Source organism: Lagopus muta, chromosome 3 (genome assembly GCF_023343835.1).
Source record: "Lagopus muta isolate bLagMut1 chromosome 3, bLagMut1 primary, whole genome shotgun sequence".
NCBI lineage: Eukaryota > Metazoa > Chordata > Aves > Galliformes > Phasianidae > Lagopus > Lagopus muta.
Genome location: NC_064435.1, coordinates 29,434,869 through 29,451,490, shown reverse-complemented (window position 1 = coordinate 29,451,490; position 16,622 = coordinate 29,434,869).

Here is a 16,622-nt window from a genome sequence, read left to right as displayed (position 1 = left end):
GGGATTCTCCATTCAATCATTGCAACATTGACTTTTTTTCCTGATCTGTTTCCTCAAAACAAAAAAACTTTTTTTTTACCTAAATTATTTTTACAAATTTGATCACACCAGTGTAGCAATGGTGTAGCAATGCTGCTTATGATATTTTGTACGTTTGACCTTTTTCTATTATACATATGCCTTTTCAGTGGTCAGATGTATGATCAGACTTACTAGCCTTTTTTCTTTTTCTAATATACAGCCAAGTAAAATTTAAAAAAAAAAGGTAGAAATTTCTGAATGTGGCTAGGCTGAACATTTTCTTGGAAAGAACTATAATTTTAAGAATAACGAGAGTGTATAACTGAACAGTTATGTCATACTCTAATCTTCCTATACAGCCAAAACAAAATTCCAACATATCAAAAATCTGTAGCACCCCATCATACGCAAAGTGAAGCTAAAGACACTATTGCCATAAAAGGAGCAGTTTAAAAAACTTGTCTATATATGACTGTTTCAGCACAGCTGTTTACATTTTTTTTGTTCTTAGTTATTAGAGCAAAATATTGTTATGTCAATTGTAGCAAGAATTTGCTTTGAAAAAAAAAAAAATTGAACACATTTCACTACGTTCACTGCATCAAAGTATGAAATAGCCATGATTTATTGCAAAGAGTTATTTCCAGTTGTGACAGTGTTATTGGAACTCCTCCTTGCTCAGCTGGAGGGGGGAACTTTCTTGGAGGACACTGTAGAATAACTAAGAACAGACTTAAAGTGTCCTACTTTTAGTTACAACTGCAGTAATATGCAGAACGTATGTGCATATTAAATCAAATCACAAGTGGAGATATGGCTAATGAGTTAAATTTCCTGTGATATCCAACCTCCATATGGCAGGTACTGTATTTATCACACCATATGCTTGAAACCAAGGACAAGAGTACATTCTGTAAACATGCTTATGGCACCTTTTCATTGATTCAAGGAATGGCATTCAGAAACTGTTTCAAGATTCTGCCAAGATGGAATAGCTGGAAGGAAGTCACTAAAGTATTAACAGAAGTTTCCCCATCAGGAATTTTTGTCGTAAGGAGGCCTCAGTATCAGTATCTTAGTATCCTGACAGACTGTTAAATCTAAAACATTTCACATGATTTCACTGTGGTGTATATCCTATTATTTTTTTCCTAAAAATTTTACTGTCAGATTAATGCTTCACTATTTCATATGCTATCCTAAATGGCATTTTTATTTTTCTACCTCTGACACTAAAAATATTTTGCTGATAGAGAATGGGTTTGAAGGGTTTTCAACAGCATGTAAGCAAACCATATTCTTCTAGTGCGTCATGTGTTTTAAAATATTTCCATTTCTGACCTGATGACAAGCTCTAGGAGACACTTTAAGATCTATTATGGCTTTATTATATATAAGACTGGGCACATAACTAGTCCCCAAATTATTCAGTCTTATATTATTGTTAATATACTACTTATTAGAATCTGATGTCTTTTCTTCTTGTTTTGATTTTGTTTTGCTTTGTTTTTCTCTTTGGTAATAGATTTTTTGTAGTGGTTTAGGAATTGATATAATTTACAAATATATATTCATATATTTTATTAAAGAATCTGCTATATCTGTAGTCAGCCATATCTAAGAACATACAATGACTGTGGTGGAATAGAAAAAATGTCATCTAATCCAGTGTCGTATCTCATGCCAGCTGTTGATGCTTGAGGCAAACTATTAAAAAAAAAAAAAAGAAAAAGAAAAAAACACATTATTACAGTTTTTTAAAATAATAATCTCTGATCCTCTTAGCTCTGGAGCAAGAGATGATGACTAAATGAGCAAGAGATTATGTGACCTTTTTTTTTTTTTTTTTAAGGGGCCATCAACCTTTCCATTTAATACTAGACCAGGCTGCCCAGGGCCTCATTCAATCTGGCCTTGCACACCTCCAGGGATGGGGCATCCACAGCCTCTCTGTGCAGCCTGTTCTAGTACCTCACCACTCTCTCTGTAAAGAACTTCCCTCTGACATCCAATCTAAATCTTCCCTCCCTCAACTTAAAATCATTTCCCCTTGTCCTGCGGTTATCTACCCTTTCAAAGACTTGATTCCCCTCCTGTATGCAGGCTCCATTTAGGTACTGAAAGGCTGCAATGAGGTCACCCCGCAGCCTTCTTTTCTCCAGGCTGAATGAGCCCAGCTCCCTCAGCCTGTCTTCGTAGGGGAGGTGCTCCAGTCCCCTTTGCCGTGTTGAACCTCCTTAAGTTCACCCGTATTTCTCTATAGCTTTTGTTTATCTCTTTCTTTTTTACCAATTAATTTCCCTACAGTATGATGCAGAAGAAAGGTACTAGTATTAAGGCTCCAGTTATCAATGGAGATCTAGTAACTACAGTCAGAAAGTGCTGAAAGCATAGTTTGGCTAATTCTAACATAGATATCTACTAACTAGTTGTGCTGCTGTTTATTAACACTTTGACTGATTGACTAAATGTACACTGGTCATACCAGAAGCTTTGATACCTGATCAATATGGAGGCTTTTATGTGGAGATATAATCTGAATCTGAATCCCACTTTCCATGGGGATTCAGTTGAAAAAACACAAAATCCTACTGCCATTATGCCTAGCTCCAATTTATAGGAGGAAGAGGAGGTTCTTTGATATCTGTACACCCGGCATGAGATTAAGAAACAATGGTTCAAATGTTGGTCCAACCAGTTTATTACAAATCCTAATCAGGGTGATGGGGAAGGGAGGAAGGGTGATAGAAAAGATAGGAAGTAAAAGCAAGGAGTCTTTGTAGGAAACAAGAGGGAAATAATCACCACCATGGATCCAGTGTGGTTCATAGTTCAGTCACTGATCTTCAGTAGTGGTGGGTCATCAGGTGTTGTTGTTCCGTTGAGGTCGACGGTGACCATGGCAATGATGGCAACTTCTTTCCAATGGTAGTACAAACTTATTTGTAAGTCCAAAGTGGTTGAGTCAGCTTTTTTTGGAGTGACAGTTTCTGGCTTTTGGATATCAGCAGGAACTCCTTTTGTTCCCATCTTCCGGGCCTTGCCAGCAGATAAGAGGGAGCAGGGAGGTACCAACTTCTATCTTGCCTTCACAGGATACAATGGTATCATCCCCCAGTCTCCCATAGCAAGCTGGAGTTATTTGGTCACAGGCTAGATCTCCCACCAGAAAATCGTCCTGAGCACTCTCATCCGAAGGCAAACAGCTCCAAAGAAATGCTTTCAAATGTAAAATTGTCCACACAGTAATGTTGATTGCCACAAAGCAACACCATCTCTCATCTCCTAGAGTCTTATCACAAGAAATACCTTGGAAAGCAAGCTTTGAACCAGAAAGCAAAGAAGGATTTATATACATTAACATCAAAGATTTTCAAAGCATCTTCATGGGGCTTTCACATAAGACACAGTACCTGCAGAAGGTTGGTCCTGAGCAAGATGTTGCAGCTGGGTCAGGGCAGTTGCAGATATATATACAAACTGGGAGAATTGCTTCTTGCCCTGTGGAGAAGGACTAGCAGATTAGGATGAAAAGCTTGACATGAGCTAGCAGTGTACACCTGCAGCCCAGAAGACCAACTATATCTCAGGCTGCAACAAAAGAGGGGTAGTCAGTAGGGAGAAGGCAGTGATTGTATTCTTTCACTCTGTTCTTGTGAGACCATATCTGGACTACTATGTTCAGATTTGGGGCCCCCAGCATGAGAAAGACGTGAAACTGTTTGAATGGGTCTGGAGGAGGAACATTAAGGTGATTAGAGGGCTGGAGCACCTCTCCTGTGAAGAAATACTGGGGGAACTGGGCTTTTTCAGCCTGGAGAAGTTTCAGAGAACTCACCATAGCCTTCTAGTACTAAAGGACATCTTAAGACAAGGAGAAATATCTTTAAATTTAAAGAGTAGAGATTTAAATTACAAATCAGAAGGAAATTCTTTGCTTAGAGGCACTGGAACAAGCTAATTAGAGAAGCAGTGGATGTCCCTTCCCTGGAAGCACTCAAGGCCAGGTTTAGTAGTAGGGCAGCTTGACCAAGTGGGTGGCAATTCTGCCAATGGCAGGGGATTTAGTAGAAGATGATTTTTGAGGTTCCTTCCAACTCAAGCCATCGTATTATTCTGTTTACATAACAGATGAACATCACACAGCCTTTTACTCACTTCCCCAACAAATGGGATGAGGGAGAGAAGCGGGAACAAAATAGAACTCAAGTTGAGATAAAAACCAGTTACTAAGAAAAAAAGAGTAAAATGGAAGCAAAAATGCCATTCTATAACAATATATACATATAGCTGAAATGCAAACACTGTCACCTGGTAACCAACGCCCAGCTAACAATACAGACAGCTGCCTGCCAACAAACAGCCCACTGGGAATGCAAGATCTCACCACATGCTCAATGACACCCAGCAACTCCTCGCAGTTTTATAGCCTTCTGCTTGATGTTATGTGGTATGGAATAACCTTTTGCATAATCCAAGCCAGTTGTCCTGAGTGCCCCCTGCCTCCTGCTGCCACGCCATAAAGCAGCATCAAGTGGCTTGGCTGTTCTTGCTAGAAAGACAAAACAAAACAATAACAGCAACAAATAACACGCAGAAAATGTTGAAATCAAACTGTCATTCAGTTTTATGCTCATCTATCTTTAAGTAAAAATTTGGTGGTGGAATTCTTTTAGTTGTTGATTAATGATTTTTATTCCTATCCTAGATCTGAGTCAAAAACAAAAACAAAAACAAAAGTGAGTTAATTTCATGGAAGAGAGTTAATGTCATGACAGAAATTAGTGACATTGACAAGGATTACAGTGAGGTGTGATTTTTGTTTATTTGCTGTTGAGTTGCTTTTCTTTGTGTTATCCAAACCTTAGGCAGAAGCGTAAGTTTAGAAAAAGTTAACAATCATTTCTGAGAAAGATATTCTGATTACTGACTAGGTATTACCAACACAGATATTAAAGACCACGTGGTCACAGGTCTATGGAGCCTACAGCAAAGAGGCTGAAATTGCGAGAGGATAGGGTAATGCCATGTTAGAAAAATACATCAGAAACATGGAATACCTTCTGTTTTACTAGTTTGAACTTCAAAGTATTCTTTGCCAAATTATAAAAATATTTTTCACCTCTAGTCTTTGGAAAATGAGACATCTATTTAAGTATTTTCACTAATCAGGTAATGAGTAAGAGAGTCTTCACAGCCTACTGACCAGAAAGGTGGGATAAATCACCCTTACAGTGTGCGTATCTCATCCCTTAGACACAGCAGAAAACTTCTTAGCTGGTGAAAGTGAGCTGATAGAAAGACTGCCTCTAAGAAAAGAACTATACAGAAAATTAATACTTTATTGGAAGATAAAAAATGTTATTCAAGCTGAAGAAGGAAAAATAAAACTGAGGGAAGAAAGGCATGAGAAAGAAAACAGAAGAAATTAGGTATCAAAGAAGAAGAAAAAAAAAGCATGAGATAGAATATAAAAAGAAGAAAAAGAGATGCCAAACTGAAAAAAAACCCACCCCACTCTAAAGGGCTTCTAGCAGAAAAGTATCACAATAAGTTAATCTAAAAGAAACAGGTCCTTATAAAATCTTAAACTATAAATCAAAGTGCAAGGAACAGACTTTAGATAAGAAACAGACAAAGCTGTAGAGATGGATTTGGTTTTGTTTCATGTCTGTATTGAAGGCTAGCACGGTCTTTTTTTCTTCTTTTTTTTTTTTTTTTTTTCTTTTTTTCCAATCAGATTTAATCCACTGGGTTTGACTTTGACTTTAAAAAAAGGCACAAAACCAAGATTTTTCATTTTCTGCATTGTTGTGATAAAAACAAGCATGTATATAAGTAGCTTAAAAAAAAAAATTAAACAAATTATGATATTGGCTTAAACAGAAAAAAAAAATGGAACGCTCCAACACTTCAGTATATCTTTTCAAACCATTTCACTGGCTGTAAAAGTAATGCAATGGCTTTAGAGCAGTTGCCAACTTTTCTATTATGTGTGGCATTAACTAAGCATATGGAGTAAGTTAACAAAGTGGAAAATTTCATTGCTTTTGTTGGTTTAAACCAGACCTTTAACTTCACTGCTTTACATTTAATAAAATACATTATCAAAAAGAAGCATGACATCTCCTTAAAGAAAAATATTTTATCTACATAAAGGCAAATTGAAGAGCAAGTGGTGGATTTAAGAGAACTTTTGTCAGTTATCATTCTTTAACACTGAATGAAATATTCTCACTATTGGTTAGGGACTATCACAAAGAGTAAAATCCAGGATAAGTGAATAACACTTCTTAAAAGTCATATTTACTTATGCAGCAAAAGCTTTCATTACAGTGCATCTCAGATGGGATGAAGTCCTGTAACAGGGAGAAAACAGACACGTTTTAAGAAATATTTGAAAATGATATATAGACTCACAACTTTAACCTCATTAGAATTTCTGTTCAACAACTTCAGTTTTTATCCAAAGAGTATCAGTAAATAAAACTCTGTACTATATTTCAAGTACACTATCCAAATGCACCTGAAATTTCAAAGTGTGTGTACCCAGCAATTAAGCTGCACTGATTTAAACTGAATTATGACCAGTAATACCTGCAACCAAAGTGTCTAGCACATAATCAGCATAGAAGATATAAGAATCTTAAAAACATGTTTGTTTGTTTGTTTTAAATTTTAATTTTAATACATGTCAGTTTGTAGTCAGGATGAGCTGCAAATTAACAGAATCACAGAATGACCAGGGTTGGAAGGGACCTCAATGATCATGAGTCTCCAACCCTCCTGCCACACACAGGGCCAACAACCTCTCAATTTAATACTAGACCAGACTGCCCAGGACCTCATCCAATCTGGCCTTGAACACCTCTAGCTCACCACTCTTAACAATTTCTTACTCTACAGTATGTCAAAATGCAACATAACAATTGTAGCCAAGCACTTGTTTTTAATGTAACTCTCAGAGGGCTATATGGCCTACAAGTCAGTTTTAAAAATTGTCTCATATCTGAAGATTCAGAGACACACCTAATGGAACCTTCAAAAACACCCGTCAAACTCCCATCGATATAATTGGGGGTTAAGGACAAGAATAAAATGCTGAAGCATGAACCATGACAGAATTCCTTTCAGTTTCTCTTACATAATTATTATATCCTGGAAAACAAGGAACTAGATGGTACTTGAAAAATTGAATGTTTTAGTTAATTTTATTATGTTGCTAAATGTAATGTTGCTTAGCTACCACAGTGGTAAGTACCTCAGAAAATTCTGCTTCAGGCAGCATCATCTTTTTTTCTTATGAAGCAACAAACATGCATGTACTGCAAACCTCAATTGTATCATCTCATTTCAGCAATCTGCTTTTACTATTTCTACTATTTAATATTTTCTGTGATTTGTAGTCAGAGTACTAATACAGACTGCTGTTTTAATTCCTTTTGATTGGATTGTATTTGGGGGCATATTCTCTTCTGGTGCCTCTGTGAGGCACATGACTCAAGAGAAAACAAGTACTGTATATTACAGAAAGATTTGTCTGCCCCCATTAGCTAAATACAAGGAAGTGCTTGAACTACAGACACCTGAGCATAGCAAAACACACATTTCATTGCGAGTCAAGTCAGGCAGATGGTACCACAGGGGAGCAATCAACAGTGCCCCTAAAAGTTTCAGCTAGCCATCACCTGAGCAAATGTTGGGTGAATATATTAACGAGGCATCTCAGAGAGAAACCTGTAAACATATATTGCTGAAAATGTTAAGGAAATTGTATTTCGTGATTATGAGATTGCATTCACATGTGTGTTTCATTGCCAAGATATCTCTGCTGTAAAAGCAGAGACAGCCCACCGGAACAGGTGGACAAGGAAGATGTGTAACTCACCAAATTTCTTCAGTGATCAATGATTTATTTCTATTTGCACTAGGAGCACTGGTCAGTAACTTTGAGATGAAGATAAAGTGAAGCGTTTCAAAATTAAAGAGAAATCTGACTTGAAGGATTTTACTTTGTTCTTTTAAAGAAGGATGAACATCAATTTCAATATTAATACATGCATTTTACGCTGTGCAGCTATCATTTATCTGTTACAATTTTCTAGCCTACAGAATCCAAGTATATGTAGGAGAAACCAAACAAAAAAGAAAACAGCTGCTACCCATAAATGTAATATTCAGCTAATACTTTGATTATTCCAGTGTTATCTGTTTGTAAGGAAAATAGTAACAATTTGATTACCTACAAAATTATTCTATTCTAAGATGTCAGAATGTCCATTCTAATTTATCTTTTACCACATTTTTAACTTTCAGGAACTCCAGGTTCACTCTCTGCCTGACATTTTTAAGGTTTGTTTTTTTTTTTTAAGGAATGCGGAAGAATTAAGAGAGAGGTGAGGCCTCAGCCTTATAAGTGGTGCAAGAATGTTATGCATTACCTCCACAATGACAATAGAAAGTCAGACTAGGACAAAGATTCTGCAGATCTCTCAAATCTTCTAAACTGCAAACATGGGTCTTTGTTTTGAAATTAGCTTGTATGTTACATTCCAGTGCTTCAGCAGCTTCCATTTCAATGATCAGAGTGAACTGCAAAAGAGAGAAACTCCATCTTGGAGATTTTATCCAATTTGAAGCCGTGATGTTTATTATTATTAACAGTTTTCAGAAGTCACAAGCCCCAGAGCACTGAGTTCTAGAATCTTCCTTCTCTCCAATTTTCCTCCTGAAAAAAGGAGCTGTAAATGATGAACATCACTCTTCCTCAAGGTCCTTTCTAAGTCAGAGATTTTTTCTTCACGTTCTATAATACAGACTTTTTCTGAGAATTTTGTATTATGAACTCCTTCCTCTAAACCCAAAAGTAAACACTTGCACAAATGAAAACAATTTCACCTTTTAATTGTTAGTTGAGAAAATTTATTGCAAGCTATTAATTCTTATCTCCTGTCACTAGCACAAGAGCAATCAACTGGCAGATGAGTAGAAAAGGATAATAGGGAGAAGGGAAAGGCTTTCTCTCTTAACAGCAGGAACTTGAAGGGATTATTGCTATCCTCCCTCAAAGATTTTCATTTTCTATGTCAAAATTTGAATTTGGCAATTGATCAATGCAGTGAAATTCATTAATGCAACAGTGGTATCATTCATTATTGGAAAATGCATTCCACTGCTTGGTTGAGTAAAGAAGAAAAACTCACTAATGAGCTCTGGCATTATATCACAAACTGAGTGGCAATCAAAGATGTCCTGCTACATTTGGAATTGCTATTAATTTGTACCATAGGCCTATGGTATTGTTAGACATGCCTTTATGGATGAAAATATACTTTTCATATAAGAAGAATATTCATCTGGTAACTGTACTCTGGTCCTCCATTCTTGTCCTCTGTCAGCAGGCCACATCCATGCAAATGAGTGTAGGAAAGCTACAACAAAATACTCAGGAAAGTAGCAGAGTTTCCCTATGCCTTTATCCTTGCATGGACAACAAAATCATAGAATCATCGAATCACTAAATCATAGAATAATTGAATCATTGAATCATGGAATTATTGAATCATAGAATGGTTTGGTTTTGAGGGAACCTCAAAGATCACCTAGTTTCAATTCCTCTTCTTTGTGCAGAGGTGCCACTCAGTAGAGCAGGCTGCCCTGGGCCCCATCCAACCTGACCTTGAACATCTCCAGGGATTTGGCATCCACAACTTCTCTAAGCAACCTGTTCCAGTGCCTCACCACTCTCTGGGTAAAGGATTTCTGCTAACGAAGCTTCAGCCTCTCCTCATATATCTTCCTCTCTAGACAATTCAACATCTCAGTAGTTCTCCTTTGGATGCTCTCTAATAGCTTTAAATCCTTTCCCACCAAATTGCTTTCTGCATGGTTGTTCTCCATTATTTCATCCTCCAGTCAGTATAGCCAGGGCTGCCCTTCTTTATTCTGTACCTTCCCAGGTACAGAATAAAGCACTTTCTTTTGTTAAACTTAATGCGGTTAGTGGTTTCCCAGCTCTCCAATTTTTCTAGATCTCTCTGCAAGGCCTCTCCACACCTAAAGAGTCAACAGATTCTTCCAATTAAGTATAATCAGCAAACTTGATCAAAATTCCTTCTAGTAATACATCCAATCTATATGCAAAAACATTAAAGAGAACTGGCTGTAATATGGCGTCCTGGAGAAACCCATTAGTGACTGGTGGAACTCCATTCACCACAGTTCTTTGGGATCAACCCATCGGCCAATTACTCACCTATCACATTGTATTTTTGTTTAGTTGCACCCTGGCCATTCAGTTTATCTCTTAATTCTTATTGGAACTATTTAACCTAATTAAGTTGAAGCCACAGTGTCCTCTGCAAACCAATAGATGGATGAAAAGAGTTAGCATAATTCAGAAGTAACATTGTACTAGAAAATTCCAGCAAGATTCTTTATTGTATCAGAATTTTATGGTGAGGAAAACAGTCAAATGTACATGATTCAAAGCTTGAATGAAATCTTCCAAGTCTTGCAAACTCCTCTAGAAAAGGCAAACAGAGCCCATAATGCACAGCTGGGTTAGAGCTATGAAGAGTCTCAAACACTCTGAGTGGAAACTCAGTGAGGAAAACTGCATTAATACAAAACACCAAGAAACCATCTAAAAGAACCATAATTAGGTTTTCTTGCATATTTTTCATAATTTTTCTCTAGGCTAACTAGGTACCCATTACCTTAACTTGTGCTTTATCTGTCAGGTTCTTTTCAGCTCTTCAAGACTTTCATAGAATACAGATTTACCGAGTTTTAAGTAACAGCTACTTCAAATTGTTCTCTTGCTAACGGTAAACATTCTGAAGATGTCTTTTCCTTCCCTTTGCAATTTATACCCTATTCTAACTCTGTCATTTTTCCTTACTATTATTTTTTGGTTTACATCCTAACCTTGTCTTTTCTCAACCGTGGTCTTCCCTAATTTCTCCAACTCTGATTGTCTCGGCTTCCTCATTCCATCCTCTGTCTTGTTCCTTGCTCAGATTAGCTTTCAGATCCTCAGAATCTGGAATAATTTTATGGATGTTCTGTCCATTGTGAGTTAAGAAGCTCCATAGTCAATTAATGCATGATCCCAATTTCTTTTTTTGTGAGGGAAGACAGTCATTTGATTTTTATAATCTATACTAATTATATTTGCAGAACCAAATATCTGCTGCATTTTTCTTTTTTCTTTTTTTTTTAATTTGTCTGGGCAAACCCCACCTCTATATTTAAAGCATACCTTTCCAATATGGTTCAGATTGCAAGTATCTGTGCCCAGATTGTCAAATTTAAAATCTTTGAGCTGTCTGCACATAAGCTAAAGGGACTTTTGATTGCAGCACTGTAGATTAGCTTTAATCTAAGTAATTCAGATAACAATAGCAAATGTGAGAGCATGGACTTCAACACCTAAAGGTAAAAGCACATAAGGAATCCCTTTATATTTACTCAAGGGACTGAGTCCTGTGCTGTATCGTCAGGGCAATTATAGCCAAAACCACCTAGATTAAAGCCAGAGAAGGTAGCTCCTGAAATTATACCTTAGAATTACAAATCAGGCATAGCCTTGTTATTATATCAAAGTCATATTCAATAAACATGCATGTTTCATTATGACAGCAAAAAAAAACAGACTAAATGTTCAAAACAGGAAATGTATTCCAAGATGGTAAGCATGTGCATATAGGTCATATAAAACTACATTCAATTTATTGTATTATTTGAGAAATACATGTGGTCATTGAATTAATTAGTATTGTAATGAACTTCTATGAAGAGCCAGAATTAAGATTGCTCATGCAGACTCTACTTTGGTTCTTCCTGACAAGGATTTTTAACCATCTGTCTTCAAGGTTCTCTGAAGATGACTATTGAGTATTTATTCATCTTTTTTTTTTCTTTCTTTTCTCTCTCTCTTTCTTTCTCTTTCCTACCCTTTTCAGATATTTTTCCAGACATGAAGAATCTACTTTTAAAAAGCATTTTATAAATGTTTATACAGTGAAAGACCAAGAAAACTCTAAACAGAAAACTATTTGGGACTTCAAACCACACAGAAGTCTGGAAGGATATTATTCTGCCCCACATGGCAAAATTTGTATCAATGCTGTTTCAGTGCTCATTATCAAAGAATATCAGAAAATATGATGACCAACATCATATGCAACAATCTCTTGCATTAATAAAGAAATTTGAATTTTTATACAGTGCCAGTGATATTCAGTATTTTCTACTCATATAGAAACAAATCTCTCAGACTGAATATCAATTTAAAATTATAGAACAAAAGATATTCCTGGTTTTGTTGGCAAGACAATATTTGTTTCCACAGTCATACATTGACTGTGACAGTCACTGACAGCTCTTAGTTTCTGCTGCTTTAGTGTTTGATTCCATAACGCTAAACACTTCTACCATTGAAGTGAAGAAAATAAAAGGACATTCAATTTACAAAAATATTCAGCAATATTTAGAAACAACCTGTTAATATTTAAAAATAATTCCCAATAAACCAAATTTATAATAAATGTGAACTCTGGAAACTACAGAGTCCTGTCAATGACTGCTATATAAAAGAGCCATTTTCATTTCTCTAATTTCTAAAAAGCGTTCATAATTCGCATACTTCTTCATACTTCCCATAAATGAAAAAACTCATATTCATATATTTGCAGATATGTGTTCCTCAACAGTTTAGTAATAGAGCCTTTCAAGTGGTTTCTCAAACTCCTTCCTTTCCTGTTTTTCAGGTTGTTTTCATATTTTGCTCCAAATAACAAACATTAAGAAATATTAAGAGAAAGAACTATCCCACTTGTCTCTAACCAAAATCTAGTCCTTGAATCCTATGGTGACTAGGGGAATTTGTCTCACCTTGAACGTTTCAGATTTTCATTGGAAGAAGTCAGAGATTGACATTCTGCTTCCTATGATATCTCTACTAAGTTTCTGAGTGTCTTCAATTCTATTTAATGTCAGCAAATCAGGCCAAGTCATCTCACATTTTAAGTGTAGTTGAAATACAGTGTATGAGGAAAAGGACGTGCAAAAATCATCACTTGTAAGAGGAAACAGAAAGATCTGTCTCTATTGCAAAGAAATATATCCAGGGATCATTCTCAACTATTACTTGGCCTATCTCTGATAAAACAGGTGACAAGGAAGCAATAAACTAAAGGTTCTATGCATTCACCAAAAAACAGGTTTCCAGTTAGGCTATCAGGCTATTTCTCCAGCACTTCTGAACAGGCTCTGCATGGCAATTACTTTCAGCTGTTAAACTCTGCTTTTTCAAAAATTCTTAGAAACAAATATCTGACAGGTTCCTCTTTCTGATATCTCCAAAAACTTATTCCTAACGTCATAATCTATCATATATGCTGAATTAAGAGCAAAGAGACAAAATATGTAGTCAATTTAAAAATGCATTAATATCAAATTAGCATTTCCACAGTGTCAGATGGTCTACCCAAGCTTCCTTCCATGAAGAAAAGACTTTCACAAGTCTATACAGAATCATGGAATCATAGAATGGTTTGAGTTGGAAGGGATCCCAAGGATCATAAAGTTCCAGTCCCTGCCACATGCATGGCCACCAACCTCCAGGTCTGGCACTAGACCAGGTTGCCCAGGGTATCTCGCTCCAATTTATAGGAGGAAAAGGAGGTTCTTTTAATATCTGTATACCCGGCGTGAGATTAAGAAACAACGGTTCAAATGTTGGTCCAACCAGTTTATTACAGATCTTAATCAGGGAGATGGGGAAGGGGAGTACGAACACTATTATGAATTAGGGTAATGGGAAAGGGAAGGAGGGTGATAGAAAAGATAGGAAAGAAGCAGGGAGTCCCTATAGGAAGCAAGAGGGAGATAGACACCACCATGGATCCAGCATGGTTCATAGTTCAGTCTTCAGTAGTGGTGGGTGATTAGGCATTGCTCTGTTGATGGTGACCATGGCGATGATGGCCCCCTTTTCAATGGTTTCAAAGTGGTTGAGTCAACTCTTTTTGGAGTGACAGCTCAAATTCAAAGTGGTTCAGTCAGCTCTCCTTGGAGTGGCAGCTTCTGGCTCTGAGATGTCAGGAGAAATTCCGTTGTTCCCATCTTCCAGACCTTACCAGCGGATAAGAGGGAGCAGGGATGCCCATCCTGTTTTTCACAGGACACAGTGGTATCATTCCCCAGTTTTCCCATACCAAGCTGGCGCTATTTAGTCGCAGTCCAGATCTTCCACCAGTAAACACTCCTGAGCACTCTCTTCTGGAGACAAGCAGCTCTGGAGGAAGGGGCTTTCAAATGTTCCCAAAGTGATGTCGATTGTTACATGGTAGCACCCATCTCTTTCCTCCTCAATAAATCAATCAGAGTCTTATCACAAGAAATACCTCAAGATTTGAGCCAAAAAACAAAGAAGGATTCTCACACAGGGCCCCATCCCACCTGGTTTTGAAAACCTCCAGGGACGGAGCATTCACATTCTGTCTGGGCAGCCTGTTCCAACACCTCACCACTCTCTCTGTAAAAAACTTCTCCCTGACGTCTAGACATCTAGCCTAATCTTTCCCCCATGAGCTTAAATCCATTCCCCCTTCTTCCATCACTACCTATCCTTGTAAAAAGTTGTTTCCCCTGCAGTTTATAATCCCCTTCTAAAAACTGGAAGGCTTCAAAGAGGTCTATTCACAGCCTTCTCTTTTCCAGGCTGAACAAGCCTAGCTCCCTCAACAAGTCTTTGTAGAGGTGGTGAACCAGCCCTTGGATCATCCTTGGCCCTCCTCTGACCCTCTCCAACAGCTCCACATTTTTCCTGTACTGCGGGTCCCAGTCCTGGACATAGTACTCAGGAGGGCCTCAGGAGAGCAGAGTACAGAGGTACAATCACTTCTCTGTCCCTGCTGGCTACCTATCTTCTGATAGAGCCCAGAATACCATTGGCCTTCCGGGCTGCAAGAGCACACTGCTGGCTCAGGTTCAGTTTTTCATCCAGCAGGATCCCCAGATATTTCTCCGCAGGGTACTCTCAAGAAGTTCTTCTCCCAGTCTGTATACATATCTGGAATTAGTCCAATCCAAGTGCATTGTTTAAGATTTCATGTTAAATGAGTCTAAGAGGTGCCTTTGTAGAACTGACATTCCAGAGGGAAATATTCCTTATTTTTAGGAGTTTAATTCCTGGCTCTATTAACCTGTAAAGGTGGTGACAGGCTATTTTATCTACTTTGGTGCTTAGCCTTAATTCAAAGTATGTAAGTAAGGGTGCCTGCATGCTCTGATTAGGAAAAAGAGGAGGAGCATGATCAATGTTGCTCTAGCAGCATCACTAGTTATGAATAGTGCAACACAAAGTGGAACAATTCTGTCATTCTTCCCATGTCCATATTCCTGGAGATGAGTAGTTTGAATGCACTGTAGGGAAAACAGATGGCAGAAGATCTGTTTGATGGTGTGATTTAACTTTCACAAATGTGTTTTGTTTTTTTTTTTTGTTTTTTAAGTTTATCTTTGGTAAGCAAATAAATTAGATTTTGGATCGTATAGCACTTGATAAAATGTGTTCAATCCATGGAGCTCAAAGTTACGCAAATTTGTATGGCTATAATATTTTCCTTTTTAAAAAATGACCATGTACAACATTTTCCTGGTCAGCAATAGAATTTCATAGGGACTTTGTAGATCCTACAAGGCATTTTCTACAGTCACAATTACACAAGTTCCTCTCACATTCTACTGATTTTTTTTCTTAATGTTCTATATAGAATTCACATAGAAATTCACAAATATTTATACATATTAAATATAGTTCTTTTTTTTTTGTCCTTGTAATTAATCTGAAGGAAGGATATAAAAAACAAAAAATAATTAAAATAAAAAATAATTTTAAAAAAACTATGTAGTTACTTCAAAATATGTAGCATTTTACCTAAATGTTTTTTTCTCTCTACTAATAATAGAATTACGTGGATAGGAATAACAGCTCTTTATAACAAGCTGCACATTCAACTCCTAGTGGGAACGTTGAGGCTTGCTCTCCTCTCTTCCTCACCTGGTGTGGCTGTTTTAGCTTCTTTGTTCTCTTGGAAGCCATTTTCTATTTATTTCATATTTGATTTTAAATAGTCTTTTCAGTTTCATTCATCAGAATCTGTCAGGAATCTATGCAATCAGCTCTGTAGTTCATACAAGCCAAACAAACAGTTTAATTACCAGGAGGGATAATACAGAAATATTTGACTGTAGATATCTTGTGTATACATACCATTGTGTGTGAAGAGGTATAGTGCTGTGAATGTTGCAATTCTTCTGATTGTTTAACCACAGGCATTTTTTTCCTCACAAATATGCTTTCACATTTTAATTTTAAAATGTAAAATTGTTCATTGTTAATGTGCAAAATGTCAAAACATGAACTTACCTCAAAAGAATTTTTCTTCTCCTTTTCATTTTTCTTTAACAGATCCACACAGCTGTAGTAGGACAATTTCAGAGGACTTCATATTGTTGTTTGTATATATGCCACCAAAATAATCAGTTTAAGTCCTATTCAAAATCTAAGTTATAAACACAGTTATTATTTA